The 15,406-nt window shown below is 37.4% G+C and overlaps 1 protein-coding gene across 2 annotated transcripts in view; it reads left to right on the top strand.

Annotated features, from left to right (window-relative positions):
• Positions 1-730: 730 nt before the first annotated feature.
• The window catches only part of LOC115253893 (protein muscleblind), a 1,330,915-nt gene continuing 1,316,239 nt past the window's right edge, over positions 731-15,406 (top strand). The window contains exon 1 of one of the 2 annotated variants that reach the window (XM_062860499.1): positions 731-2,874. The gene's annotated coding sequence lies outside the window, so the exon portion shown is untranslated. Of the gene's footprint in view, positions 2,879-15,406 lie in introns of both variants that reach the window. The other variant, XM_062860500.1, reaches the window with a different exon arrangement.

The raw sequence follows: 15,406 nt of genomic DNA, 5'->3' as shown, positions 1-15,406 counted from the left end.
AAATGTTTGAAGGGGGAGGGGGGTAGACAAAAAGTCAAAATTAAATTTGTATCCGCCTAATTGTGCAATATTCACTTGGTGATCTAGGCTATCCAAACCATTTTGGACTGAATACGTTCAAGGTCTGCAGACTCTACTTTTGATTCTCTTTATTGTTTAGGTGTGATTCTAAACATTTATATCTCAAAACGACGTCCTCTAGCATAAATACAAATGACCTCCAATGTATTTTGAAGTATGGGAAGAAATACCTGTATATCTGAGCCACTTATAGTTGTAGCGAATGTATGTACATGTGATATATTAATATTACAAGGCTTTATCAAGTATCCTCTAAACATTGTTTCATGTTTTAGGCTCTATAAAATATGACATTGAGTTAAACAACCCCATTTGAATAAATATGTTGGTTTTTATTTTCTCAAAAAAAATCTAATGATTAGACCAAATTGTCTTCAAGTTAACGATATTCTAAAAAAAATTGTGTACCTTGAAAAGTGTTATTCAAACAAGTTTGTAGCATTCAACGACATTGACCTTACGAAATGTTTCGCTCGTACGAAAAAAACATTAACAATCCGTACACATTTGTAGCTCCCGATGTGGGACTGAGTCACAGTCATCAAAACATATTCCACACTTCGCATGTACTCGATGCACCAGCCCACGTTTTCCACTAAGCATTTTCCCTAGATTCGTGTTTTCCTTCCCGTGAAAATCAGTCTCGCACTTTGAGGGCCCCCTCGTTATGGCAAACATGTTCCACACAGTAGGAACGTGCGCGCGCGCGTGTCTGTGTTTTATAGCAACTATACCCACACGTGGTTCCATTGTGTTCAATACAAAGGAAAATGCTCTCGCGCAACGACTCTCTCGCTATCAGATGCGAGCGGCTCTCCAACCAACAACTCGCAGTGCCACTTTATTATGGATAAATTTTATTATATCGCGCTCGTGCTACGACGAAGGCTGCTGCTGGCTGGCCGTATCCACTTATACACACTCGTGCTCTTTCGCCGTGGTTCGGCTGGAAACGAATTGCAGTTGGTTCGGGCTGGCTCTGGCTGACGACGAGAGGCCACTGGACTGTGATTGGTATCGTACCGGTGAGAGGATTTGAGCGAATTCGCGATTCACGCGCGTCCGTCTGGGTGAGTGCCTTTTACGATATTAGATATCGCTTTCGAAATGGGAGAAACGTGTGTGCTGCCCGACGACGTGTGCGATTGGAGCTTGGAGTGACGACGACGATCAAACCAGCGAGACTTTTTGCGCTCAGTTATAAATTTAGAGTTTTCTGTCCGAATCAGTCTACGAGCGACAACGTTTAAGGAAGGTCGCGCTGTTTCGCATCCCCGCAGAAATTTTTGCCGCTTATTGCTTATTAATGTAAATCCGGTGAATTATATATATACTACTATATATTACACATATATAACCTCTCTCTTACCGCATTCAAGAAATAGAAGGAAGTAAATATTTACTATTCTAACCAGGAGGAAAAACTAGCCACTGCAAAGAAGCGAGAAAATCGAAAAAAAAAACGCTAGAAGTGTCGGCCGCCGAGGAAAACACACTAAGTCGCGTTAAGTTGTGGAAAAGAAGAAAATCCGGAAAATCTTTGCTTCGAAATCGTTCCGAGTAGGCATCCGTCGTAGTGTCGGGTAAAAGAAGAAAAAAGTAAGGAAAAATCGTGACGAAGCCGAAAAAGTTCAGTGTGTTGTCTCCAACTAGCGGAAAAGAGGAAACAAAATAAACGCTCCATCTTTGCTCTGAAAACGCCGAAAAAAGCGATCACGATTTTTGCGCAAAGTTCGCGAAGAAGCCGCTTAGTCGATTCGATTTATTTGTTTCCCTCCCTCGAAATCTGAGTAATCCGAGTATTTTCGTTCAGCTTCCGTTTATCTTCGAGACAGCGTGTAGCTTTGCGCGTATCAATACTCACTAGTGATACACATCTAAACGCATAGACAAATAGACTTGCCTGAGTGGAAACAATAGATACACAAGTATAGTTCGCGATCGCTTGCACTGGACACCTTCTGCTGTTCGTGTGGTCATCGTAACGTCTTCGTCTCCCACACTCGCCGTCTCCGTCTGTTTGACACACGAGGCATTTCGCCGACAAGTGGAAGGTCGAAGAGGTTGAAGACGAGCAATAAAAGATTCTAATAAGCAATTAACAACCGCTAGAAAACCAAATTGGACTCCTCCAAGCAGCGTGAATTGAAAGTTCAAATTCGCGGTTAATAGTGGATCCTCCTCTTAGTTTTCCCCTTCAGGGCAGTAAAACTCAGTTCGAGAAAAAAAAATAAGTGTTATTAACCAGTGTTGGTTCGCCGAGCAGTAATCCTCGGAAAGAGTGTTTCGCATTTTTCGACAGCGAGTGAAGAAAAAATTCTCATGAAAATTCATCAAAAGTAACGAAAGTTTGCCACCGTCGTAAATCTCCGAAAGGCCCACCAGCCATCGAGCGCATCAAAAGGCGAAGCACAAGTAGTAGTAGCAGCAGCGGAAGAAAAATCATCGTCTTACTGCTCTCTCTCTCGCGTCGTAGGCAGCTCGAAAGAATCAGTGTGTGAAAAATTATTCCAATCAATTTCCCGAGAAAATCGTAAATATTTCAAAGAGGCATCCGCGAACCGCGTAGAAAGTGTGACGAGCAGATTGGGTACCGAAAAGAAAAAAGAGAAGGGAAAAAAGAAGGCAAAATAGCAAGTGTGCATAAGAAGCAAAGCACCAGTGTCAACAAAACGGGACCCGCAGCAGATCAAGGAAGAGCATCGCCCGTCGTGGTACTAGTGCTGGAGTCACCCTCACCCATTGTCACCAGATTGACCAGATTCATCGGGACCGGTGGAAACGGCGAAAATTGTAGGTGTGTTGTTTATTATCCGCTAGATATGCTCATTTATTATCTGACTTGATGATCTGCTCCAGTTTCGTTTCTTTTTATCGTTGAAAATTGTATGGTGCCGACCGGCTACAAAAGAGCTTATGAATTTTCCATGAAAGGTGCTTATTAACGAGAGGAAAGTTTTTCGCCATGTTACCCATTGGTCATTGGAAGGTTGTTTGAAAAAAAGTAGACAAATGTTAAGCTGAACGTATTTCTTGCAACTATTCAGTTAGCTTGTATTTCAACAGCTGACTATGTCGAAAGATACTATTGCAGTGCAAATCGTATCTAAACAACTATTGGTGTTATTAATTTGTTTAGTTGATTAGGTTATTTTTTGTTTTGGTTTTCAATCAGAAATAAAACCAAAAAATAGTTCGTGTATAACTGCCAAACTGTCTTCCATTGACATCACATGTTTGATTTTGTTGGCTACATGATAACGGATTGGTTTTTCTCAGTTGTGTGATTTTTGTTTGTGGTTTTATAACATTGTTATAAAAGTGATGAAACTCTGTGTTATTTAAAAGAGAATGTATGATAATAAAAAAAATATTAGACTAGAATTTTATTGAAAAAATGAATTAGGTTTTACTTTTCAACATTTTTATAATAGCAATTGGGTTGTAACATGATTGATATATTACTGTTTGCTATAGTTTAATTGACAGAGCGCATTTTTCTGAGTATAGCAAACCATTATTGCGATCCATTAGTTTTGTTTTGAGTGTCGAATCCGTTATTAAAATTTAATCAACATAGATAGCATAACAGTGCAATCGAGAGAATACCTTTGAAAACCCTAATAAGACTTTTTGTTTTTTTTTTAATTAAAGATTTATTCAATATTTCAATTTATGTGAATAAAACTAATTTGGCACGCATGAAATTATTTTTCTTCAAAACAAGATGAATATTTGTCAAACTCTATGGCCTGAGAATATTGGTTGATGTTTACTATAATTGACTAGCATTTTTACTATAGAAGAGTTAACAAGTCACAAAATTCGATTGTTTCACCAATATCAATAAATTTCGCTTGGGTTGTCCATTTATTACGTAAGGCAATTTTCTAGATTTTTCCGACTCCCTCCTCTAGTTATTTATTTTTTGTATGAAACCCTAAATATTTTTAAATGGCTCGTAAGATTTTCAGGACCACCCTTTTGGGCGGTCTTTTAAGGAAAACATCCACTTTTTTAAACAAGAAATCTACTTCGGCTCATGCGCTAATTTCCGTCATATCAGATGCGCAACAGCCATTTATTACAAATATTGCAACTTGCCTTTGCCAATGGCTCATTATATGGAAGCAAATAACCAGCCCCTATAGCACAGGAAATCGAAAAATTACGTGAAATTCCACGTTTCAATTGAGTTGAGTTGAACATTTTTCTCATACCAAAGCAGCAACTAGCCGAATTGTTTCCCATTACCGTTCAATTTTCACTTCGTCAGATTCACACTCCACAAAAACTTAGTGACACTTCAAAATAAGATTTTACTGCTGTAGAATGTGCAAATATGTGCGTGAATTTTCTGCATACGAAACATCGTATTTCACAACAACACTGAAAGATTTCTTCGTTGTACTGTGATGGCGTTTTATGATCTGGTGGGTAAACGTATTATTCGAAATATTTTGGTCATATTCCAAAGCTACATCCTTCTCAATTTAAAAGCTTTATGCTCAAAAGTACTTTGAGTTGGGAAAAATTTGATCAACTTTTCGTAAAAAAACATCTCAAATCATAATGTTTGACCATCCCATAAGGTGTGCCGGGAATTGAATTCAAGTTATGCCCAAAATAGATGTGAATTAGGCGGAAATACTTGAAATTTTCGAAAGACTTCCACAGTACGTCTAAGACAAAATGAATTTCTCTGGGTTTCCAGGCTTCTCCAGAATTTTTCTGATTTAAGTTTCGCAACGTTCAAATTTTTAAACCAGTTCATATTTTATTATGTTTAATAAATTGAGAACAACGAATGTGTCTGATTTTTTGAAGGTCAGAAACTATATGTTCATAATATAAGTAGTGATTTTCAATGAAAACTCGTGAAATTTGACAATAAATACACGAATTGCCGAAGAAATATCTCAGACTTTTTCTCAGCATTCCTAAATAATTTTAGCTAGAAATGTCTACATTGAAAACATCAACTAGCAAATTAGTTCAACTAGTTAAATTAAATTATTTTTAACTTCACCAAGAACCCAAAAATGTCTCGTTCTTTTTTACGAGAATCCCCCCAAAAACGTAAAAGAATCAAATGATTTCGCATGAGACCGTTCAGTTGTTCCGCTACATTCTTTTCGGTTAAGTCGTTAATTAATCTACAGATTTTGACGAAAACTTTCACAAGAAGGCTATAAAATAAATCAAAAATTTATTTATTTATTGCATCAGGAATTCACATATTTTCCAAAAGTTCTATAAACCAATCTGGCATTACGTTTTTTACCTGATTTTGTTTCTCAATTTAATTAACATCAGAAACTCTAAGATGTGGCTCAGAATATCACCATTTTTTTTTTTGAAAAGCCACCTATTATATTTAATTTTCACTAAAAGTACTTTCGGAACTTCGACAAACATTTTTTAATGCAATTCTAGAAGAAGCGCGTGAAAAATTGTCAGTATTTTCAACACAAATGTAACCTTATATTGCTGTACAAATTATTCCTGAAAATCGCCATATTTTCATCAGAGTTTTTTCAAAGATGTCTGTTAGGTTTTGTGCAAAAAAAAAATCCAGAAAAGCTCTCATTTTTTTACTTCGAAAAATGTATTTCGTGAATAAATTTAGATCATTTCCAAAGACTTAACACATCTTTTTATCAAATATTTCCATTATTGGAAGTATGCAATCTCACAGATAAATCTGAGAAGTTCGCCAAGAAATTCATCAGAAGATTGCTAAAAAATCTGCAACGAAATATGGTCTGCAACAAATGTGTCCAATCTGTCCTTCGTATATTAAGCCAACATATTCTCCAAATATTCAATAAAACTATACAAGACCGCATAAGAACAAATCAGCTAGTTTCGTTGGGAGTATAGTTTTGCGTAAAAACGCAGTCTGGATTTTTAAACTGGATTTTTAGAATTATGTCAGACATGCACCAGGAAGTCCAAAAGCCCTTCAAAATATCTTTAAATATGTGCACCAAAGAAAGTATGTTGTTCTTGAAAATAATTTTCACGTTTCACAAGATTTTACCCAAGGCACTACCATTCATTGTGGGTATATATTTTTAGGTTAGGTTAGGCATCTTTACAAGGAGATTTGTTGCCTGAGGCTACAGATTCTGAAATTTATAGGGTTTCTGCCAAATATCCTTAATTAACCTTAATTAACATCCCAAGTAACATTTTGATAACCAAATAGTCTTGTAGAGGTTTTGATGACCGCCATGAAACTTTATATCTTTTATTTTGGTTTTATAATGGTTTTGAAAACCTCTTCTTGTCTATTTGACTAAATAATGTTACTTGGGATTAGACGATATCGTGCAAGAAGGGACCTCGTGGCTGAGCGGTTAGCGGCGGCAGTCGTTTAGGTGTCTCGTAAGCCTCGGAGTGTGGGTTCGATTCCCGCTCCAGTCAGGGAAAACTTTTCGTCGAACGGAAAATTCTCCACTGGGCCACTGGGTGTTATATGTGTTGTCCGTTGTCGTATGTTTGTAATGTTCAGTCTGTAGAGGCCGCAAGGCCAAAGACGGTGTAATTGTCTTTTTTTTTAATTTACTTTTTTAAGTTTGTATGGCAAACCCTCAACTCGAAATTTGGGAATTTTTATACAATTTTGTGTAATAGAGATAGAACTCAAAATCAGTCAACTATTTCATTAGTTCCGTTAAATTTTCATGCATGTTCGACGATCCTTCTAATCATTGGGCGTTGTTTTATGTTTTTAGAATATTCGCGGTCGTCCAAAGTGTTCTGAAACTAAGTCCATTTTTTCCCATAAACATTAACTTTGCTAACCTAACTGCAATATTTGGCCCCATAAAACCGTAACCCAAGGATGATGAATCCGTACCGTACAATAGCTCACATGGCAGCTCCTAGTGAAATAATAATCTCCATGGGAGATAATAAGTTGCCTGGTCTAAGTGAAGGAAAAGAGGGTTCAGTATTGTTCCGTTTTCTTAATCCAAAATTGCAACATACATTTCTTTTCCATATCACTGAATTTTACATTAAACAATTTCTTGTATGAAATGTTGAAAGCAAGCTTTATACTGAGAGAAACTTGTAAATTTAAATACTTATGGAAAAATGAGCCCTTTTGTTACAGGTCATATGATGTAACATTGTTTACCTGTGTAATTTAGGATTTTGACTTTTAATGGCTGCTGCTGATCAACGCGTTGTTTTCGGTTTCCACTGTAATGAAAGCAATATGAAAATGTCATAGTCTTGACAAAATTAAAATACTGCTTTTTAATCTATTTTTCGACGTTTCAATCACATTTAGGATCCTCCTCAGGAAGTTTAAAATAAGATATTTGTTTATGTGACTATTTTCACATAACTAACTGTAAAAACAAATTTTACCAATTATCATCGATCTTCGGCCAGTGTGTTCTGCAGAAAAAAAGTTGTCCAATGGATTGTACAATGTACATCTTAGTGACGCTGGACGAGCAATTTGTGATAATTGGTAAAACATTTTATATGGTCAAACCATTAAATAACCGATTCAAAAGCCCCCGAAAAATGTTCAAATTCAGATTCAAAAGTCGGACAAGATTACATAAATATCTGTATTTGAATTTTTTCAAGACTGAAATGACAATTTTCACAGATCAACGCAACTGCTGACGTTCCAGCAGATAAGATCTACAAAGCAAAAATTTCTGAAAATTACACCCAACGTAAACAAATTAAGCATACAATTTTCTAATGTCTTTTCACTGGAATTTACATAAAGAACTTCTTGTGTGGAATGTTGAATGCATGCTTCATACTGAGAGCAAGCTGTAAAGTTATAAACTGATGGAAAAATCTGTGCGATATGATGGGGTCCTTTTGTTACAGCTTATATGATGTAACATTTTTTAACTGTGTATGGGGATCGGAGCTCTTTCGGCTAACAGCGATCCAGGGCTGTACCACCTACGAATTTGTGCGACTTGCTTAATGCTACTGCTAATGGGGGTCGGAGCTCTTTCGCCGATTCTACTTCCGCTATCCTCTTCACTGATTTCTTTCAAAGCGTATTCGAGGTCAGTTATACTGTTTCGTTGCAGCAGTCTATCGACCAGAGCAACCTAGTTTTCCAAATCCTTTTGCCACAAACCGATTTCATCCTGCAATCGATGCTCTTAAAAGTCTTAGGCCAGATCTTTTAGAAAAACCTGCGCAGTGTCAGGAAGGAGTTTTTTCCAGATGCCTGGAAACTTACATCCATTACACCGATTTTGAAGTCCGGGGAAATTCAAGTAGTTGATAACCACCTAATCTCGATTTTGAACTGGCTAAAGTTTTGGAAGGGCTACGTCTACTACACGATTGCTGTATCCAGCAGTTCAACCTAGCATGGATTCGTGATAAACGCTCGATAATATCCATTTAACCCTCGAGCGATCGCGCTGTTGTATTTTGTACAACACGTTAAAAAAATCTCGCTTTTTGTACTCAGCATTAGTGTGGTGCTGACGCAGGTAGTCAACCGCGCGAGTTACGGAAGGTTACCGGCATTCATCAGCACCGCTACTAGCAACATTGAGAAGCGGCAACAAGTTTATACTATTTATGTTGACTTCTACAAGGCCACCTTCGACAAGGTTCTTCGCGTTTTTGCCGTCGGTAAGCTGAACCGAACCGACTAGTCATTCCTTCATGGATCGTCACCTGGAATAATTCGTATCTGTTCTCCTGGACGGCTTTCGTCAAGATCCGTGATTCCAGATCCGTTGATTTTAGTATTCCTTCTGGAGTACCACAAAGAATCCTCTTAGGAATCCAAATTTTCATTTTATTTATAAATGACGAGTGTGGCCATTTAAGTTTCTGCAAGAAGATGGATATTGGGGAGTGGAGCCCATCTTCGTATAGTGCTCCTATTTGCATCCTATCGAAAACAAAGCTTAAAAGTGCTATTTGTTATGTTTTTGATTTTTGTATTTTTTTTTGTTGGGAGTGAGCTTGCATGATAACAAAAATAACGGAAACAATCGATCGTCTGTTTTTGGAATAGGCTGAAAATGGGTGCTCATATACCCTAGATGTTTCAGAAGTCTATCGCATAGTCAAATCAGTGCTGGATTACTGTGTTCTTCAGTATGATATTGACAGATTGACATCGTGGTGCCGAATGAATGAAAAATTGTCACCTACACTCGTAAGCATGAACCGATAAGATTTGTGTTCTCAATGGACTCTGCGGTACTTTAGAGAGTTGACTTCAATAAGAATCATGGAATAACTATCACTTGCAAATTGCAGTTTATTGGACCTCCAAACGAACACCGGTGCGCACTAGTTATACTGAAGATTCCGTCGGAACTTCAAATTTTTCAGCGGAGAATGTTTATTTTCGACACGTCAACCAACTCCGAAACAGCTAGCTGGGCATAGAACTGATTATAGATGCAATAATCCTTTGAACACATCATGTGAACCATTCAATGCTGTTAATGGCAAATTTGATTTTATTATTATTGGAAAAGAATTTAAAAATAGGATTTAGAATCGATCTGTGCAGTTTTTACTGGAGATGTCAAGTAAATAATTATGGCCTTTCCGAACCAGCCACCGCCTCACTATGGGATGGAGTAATCCGCAGCTGATGTGAAATCCTGGTTGAAAACGGTGGTAAGAGATGTTTGGTCCAAAGACTAGTGGACGGATCGTATCTTATTTATTCGGAAAGCTAAGGGCAACACATTCCCCTGGGAAGATAGAATCGATCGAAAAGAGCAACTACTACTGTTAAGTCTCAGGACCGGTCACACGAAGGCTTCACATAACATGGAAGCAGGTGCCAACGTTTGAAAAGCATGTGATTCATGTGGAACTTGTAACACCGTGCAGCACATGTTGTATGTCTATTCAGCATTGGAACAACGTCGGACACTACACGGATCAGGAAACATCCTAAGACAGCTCTAAGTAACGACTTAGCGATGGAGGCAGGCTTGATATGTTTCCTGAAGGATACCAAGCTGTTCTATACAATTTAATCAAGAATCAGTTGGGAAAAGGACATTAAAATAGGGGACGACGGATTTACTACAAAAACGACAGCCAAAGACGACAGCAATGAAATGATACGCTGTTAAACTATCGGGTGGAGCCATTTTGGCTTGTACCCTCTATTATCATATTTTACTTGAAATCTGTAAAAATGTACTCCTTAAGATCCATCTACCACTAGGAATCAGTCGAAGGCTGAAAGTCTCTCTAATAAAGGTAAAACAAAATATGGCCATTTAAATCGTAATGGACCGCTTTGAGAAACTTTAGATCGTCCAATTTGCACTGATTAACATTGCATGTTAATATTTTTGAAGGGATTTTAATGAAAAAAAAAATCAGAAAATATCTAATGAAGTTCATTAAATTACCCTCAACAAACGTAAGGAAAATGTTAAAACGTTAAACTATTTGTCTTTCAGAAACTGTTGGAAGTTGTTCGAGATGAACTACAATGCTGACTCGATTTTGTCAGGTTTATGTGGTAAATTTCCTGTAGCTTTTTCTCCCAGAATTCCTATTCAAAACTCTTCAGGAATTCGTGGTTTAATTCCTTCAGAAATTCTTGCTAATACTCCTGCAGGATTACTTCAGGATATATCCAGAAATTTCTTCAAAAATTCCCAGTGATGTCAATATGTCATCGAGGTTACTCCAAGTTACTTACTGTGTAACCAGCTCTTGAGATCAAAACAACATTTTTGAACGACTAGTACGAGCGATAATTCAGATATTTCACTAACTACTGCTACGAAATTCCTCAAAACATTATTTAGAAAATCTTGCATGGACTGCTTCGAAAATTCCTGCATGAATTTCTTCAGTAATCTTAAAGTAATTCCGCATTCTGCGGTAATTCGTTCAAAAATTGTTCAAAAAAAAGATTCGTTCGGAAACTCATTGAAGGATTGATCTAGAAATCACTCCAGTCATTACTTCCGAAAATCTTATAGAGAATTTTGAAATCATTCTGCCTGGAATGCCTTCAGAGGTTATATGAGAATTCCTCCAGAAATCCTTCCAGGGATTTCTTAAGAAAATGCATAGTTTCCTTTACAACTTAGAAGGGATTCTTTCAGTAGTTGTTTTAGTATTTTTTCAGAAATTCGTACAGGTATTGCTTTAAGAAGACCACCAAACATGTTTAAGAGTTGCTCGTGAAGTTCCCCGCAGGAATATGTTCAGGGATTCATGCATGAATTTCTCAACAGATTCTTGCATTATTACTTTCAGTGATCCAGGCCAGAATCCTTCCAGAGATTCCTGCAGAGTTTCTCTCAGATATTTCTCAATGCATTTCTTCAGATATTTCTCTGGAATTTCATTTAAAATTTCTCCACGGACTGTTTAAGGAATTCATGAGAATTAATTTCTAATAATTTCTACAGAAATTTGTTTAAAAATTTCTCAGGAGTTATTTTTCAGAATTCTTTGCAGATGCTTATCTAGGAGTTTCTCCAAGTATTTTTAAAAGAATTTCTTCGAAAATACGCCCACATATTGCTACAGAATCCTTCAAGAGTTTATTTTGATAGATTTCTCCAGGAGTTTTTCCAAAAATTCTTCAATAAAATTTTCGATGAATTCCACGTAGAGTTTCTCTAAGTTTTTATGGAGATTTTTGCCCAGAAATGTATTCATACATTCCATCCTTTACAAATTTCCTTGGCATCTCCTCAGACATTCATCTTAAGATTCAATTAAGAGTTCCTGAGATTTCTATAAGGATTCCACTTGAGATTTCTTTTGAAATTTCTGCAGGGATTCATTAAGAAACTCTCGCACTCTCTCCTAATTTTTTTCAAGCATACCTTCAAGTATATCTTAAGAAACTTCTTCAGAACTTTAGGTATTAATTTGGGAATTTCAACCAGGGATTACTGAAAAAGTTTTTTCAGGGATTTCAAAAATTCCTTAAAAATAACTGGTATTCCTGAAAGAATCCCAGGAGGAATTAAAAAAAAAAGAAATACCTGGCGGATTATCTAAAGGAATCTTTTGAAAAAATCCCAGTGATATCTTTGGCGATCCTAAAAGATTCTTTCAAGAGCTCCCTTGAGGAATTCCAGAACAAATATTCCTAAAGCAAATTCTGTTATTATCTCTGTAGGAATTCTAGAATTAATGCCTCAGTCAAGGATGGGAACACTCACTTGCAAAGAGTTACACTCACTTGCTATTTTCTCAGCTCAGAAGCGTGCAATCAAGAAACGGTGTATGGACGACTTTTGCATTATGGTTTTGTCTAAAACTTTGCCGAATGGAGTAGGGGTCGCACATGCATACCGAAGTCGTGAAGGAGCTGCGAAGGCAACTCTCCACGAGGTGAATGTAAATTACGCTCACCTCGTGGAGAGTCGCTTTCACAGCTCTGTCACGACTTTAGGATTCGTGTGCGACCCCTACTCTATTCGGCAAAGTTTTAGACAAAACCACAAGGCAAAAGTCGTCCATACACCGTTTCTTGATTGCATGCTTCTGAGCTGAGAAAATAGCAAGTGAGTGTAACTCTTTGAAAGTGAGTGTTCCCATCCCTGGCCTCAGTTAGTAGGTACTTGAAAATACTTCTCAAGAACCTCATAAATTCCTACAAAAAACATTAGAAACGTCTGTGGGAACTTTCAAAGTGATTCTAAGGAGAAGTCTATGCAGAAATATTTGCAGAAATTTCAGATAAAGGTACTGGTGGAAATCTTTAAGATATCTCACAATAAATTTCTGAAAGATCACTGGATGAATTTCTGAAGGAAGAACTCCCGGAATAACTCTGTGTCCCTCGTTGTCATATTCTATCTTAATTTCTTACCAACACAATATTTGCAGTTTTATTCGGTCAAACATTCAACGTTTGTTGCAACATAGTCCAACAAAAATTATTCAGACATTATCAAACGAAACAGTTGGAATTTTGTCATCCTAAGCCTTCACCTTCAACCACTCACCATATCTTATCCATTGAACAACTGCATTGCACAAACAGTTCCTCTCTTCCTGTCTGCTTACGTACATTTATATATATAAGCGATAAGTCGGGGCTACCGGTATATGTTTTTAAAAAAGGAAAATCCCAAGTGGACGGTTCGAAAGAAAGACTAAGACTGATTTATTGAGTTCGAAATTACAAAGGCCTAGCTTGTTGTGGTAACCGTTCCTGTATAAATGCTTACGCTATCAAACTGTGAAATGCGAGTCGTACATCCCGTCACGTTCTGCTGGTCGGTGGAGTTTAGCTTTTTGATGAGTCGAGTCGGTTCATGCTTGTGGCTGTTGTTGTTGTTGTTGTGTTTGGTGTTGTGTGTTCCTCATCCGTTCTATAATGTCGGACAAGTCCGGGATCGGGTATGGAGGTTCGGTAACTACTCCCCCCCTAAGTGAGGAACGTCCCGTTCCGTATTTGAGTATGATGATTATGCCGATGATTAGAAATGTAGATCCTGTTAATGAAACTCCTCCGAATAGATTCCAAAATTTGAAGTTCAGTTTGCTCTGCTCCAGGTAGACGTGGTCCAGGTGGCGGCGGTTCTCTATTGTATTTTGGTGAATTGCTCCTAAATCGGGTTCGTCTTTAAGGTTCCAATCTGGATTGAGGTTGTAGAATGAGTTGTGTATCAATACAGGCTGGCTGGTGAATTCCTCGTTCCTAAATGTCTGGTTATTGATTTTGATTGTGCAATTTGCAAATTGGATTAGCAAATTACCCTTCAATGTACGGTTGTCCGGTCCGCAGTTCGATTCCAGTGTCTTGTTTCTGATGTTTGAAATTAAAATTGTATTATCCGAGATGAGTTCATAGATTGTCCGATTATTGAAAACTGCGCTGCATACAGGTTTTCTCCCAATGATTAAAGGCGCGATGCATCCATCGTTGAGTTCCTTGAGGTATGCATATTTTTGAACGTAGTCATTTGGCTTTTGGGTTGTGAAGATGTGGTTTCCGTTCTTTACTATGTATTCCGGGTATTCGTTTATGGTGTGATTTTGGTTGACAATTGGGTATATCCTGATAATTGACGAAGTACTGTTGTCTAGCAACGGTATTTGCATGAAATACAGCAAGATTCCCGGGCTAGTGGCAAACTTTGGGGTGACAAACTGCAGTGCTTCATCCGGTAGGTGTATATTAACTCCTTGCTCCTCAAGTAATCCTTTGACATTTAGTATCTCGCGAATTGATAGTATTTTGTTCGATGTAATGGATAATTTTGATAGCATGATTGCATCCTGTATGTCCTCGAGTAATTGGTTTAGAGTGTCGATGTTCAAAATGGAGGTGATGATCTCGAGGTCGTTCATCATAAGGTCATTCAAACTTGCCTGAGTGGTTATTTCCTTGATTGCGTGTGTGAGCTTCTGAATCCGGTCGTTGATATTTTGATTTACTTTATATTGTTGATTATTTTGATCTATTAGATCGTTCATGGTACTGTTAATGGCATGAAGATCGGAGGCGTCGGGAGTTCCGGCAATCCACTTCCAAACGGTGCCGACGGTATCCCATCTCTTTGCTCGGTGGTGTTGCTGTGGTTTTAGCTGATGTAGATTGCTGAACAGTTTCTTTGTTTTGAGTCTCAACATATTGGTTAATGGGTTAGTTGCTTGAACATTAATTTTGTATGATGCTTGTACGAGAATTTCCGCGGTTTCTTCTATTGATGAGATATTGATAGGATGAATGATCTTGATAGTACCGGTCTGAATTTTACACGATTTCATTTCTACAAGCAATAGCGGATCATTTTGTAAGTCACGTATTGACATCTTTTGGGATTGACAAGCTGTTATAATCGATATGAGTAGGATGAATAAAGTAATCTGAAATTTAACAATATTAGCAGGTGGTTAGTATGGTTATTGGTGATTTGGGATGATTGAAAATTTGAACTATTAAACTAAGGTTACCACAACTGTGATTAGGGTTTACTTGTTTTTGATTGCTATGAAAGTCAGAATGATTTTTTTTTATTTTTTTTTTTTTATTTTTATGATGGAGTTTTCCTTCTTCTCTTTAATTTTGATTTATGAAGTTTAATGTTGCGACTGTCTATATAGGTTTTCCTTCTATTATTTTTCACGATTTGTGGCTTGTATCTTCTTTTTGTTTTTCTTCGAATACCCTGTATTCTATTGTAGATTACTTCCCGCCTTTTAAGTTTTGGAGCGTCTTCCCTGACTCTGTTTCTCGCCTCTATTGTTTTCGCTTGATTGGCTTCTATTTTCGCAACTACTTCGTCAAAAACATGATTCCGATTTTCAAGAATTCGCTCCAAATTAAGTGTTCTTTCTTCTCCTTCCTTTACAC

Source organism: Aedes albopictus, chromosome 3, assembly GCF_035046485.1.
Source record: "Aedes albopictus strain Foshan chromosome 3, AalbF5, whole genome shotgun sequence".
NCBI classification, from domain to species: Eukaryota; Metazoa; Arthropoda; class Insecta; order Diptera; family Culicidae; genus Aedes; species Aedes albopictus.
The sequence above is the reverse complement of the archived record's forward strand: the minus strand, read 5'-3'. Positions and strand labels throughout refer to the sequence as shown.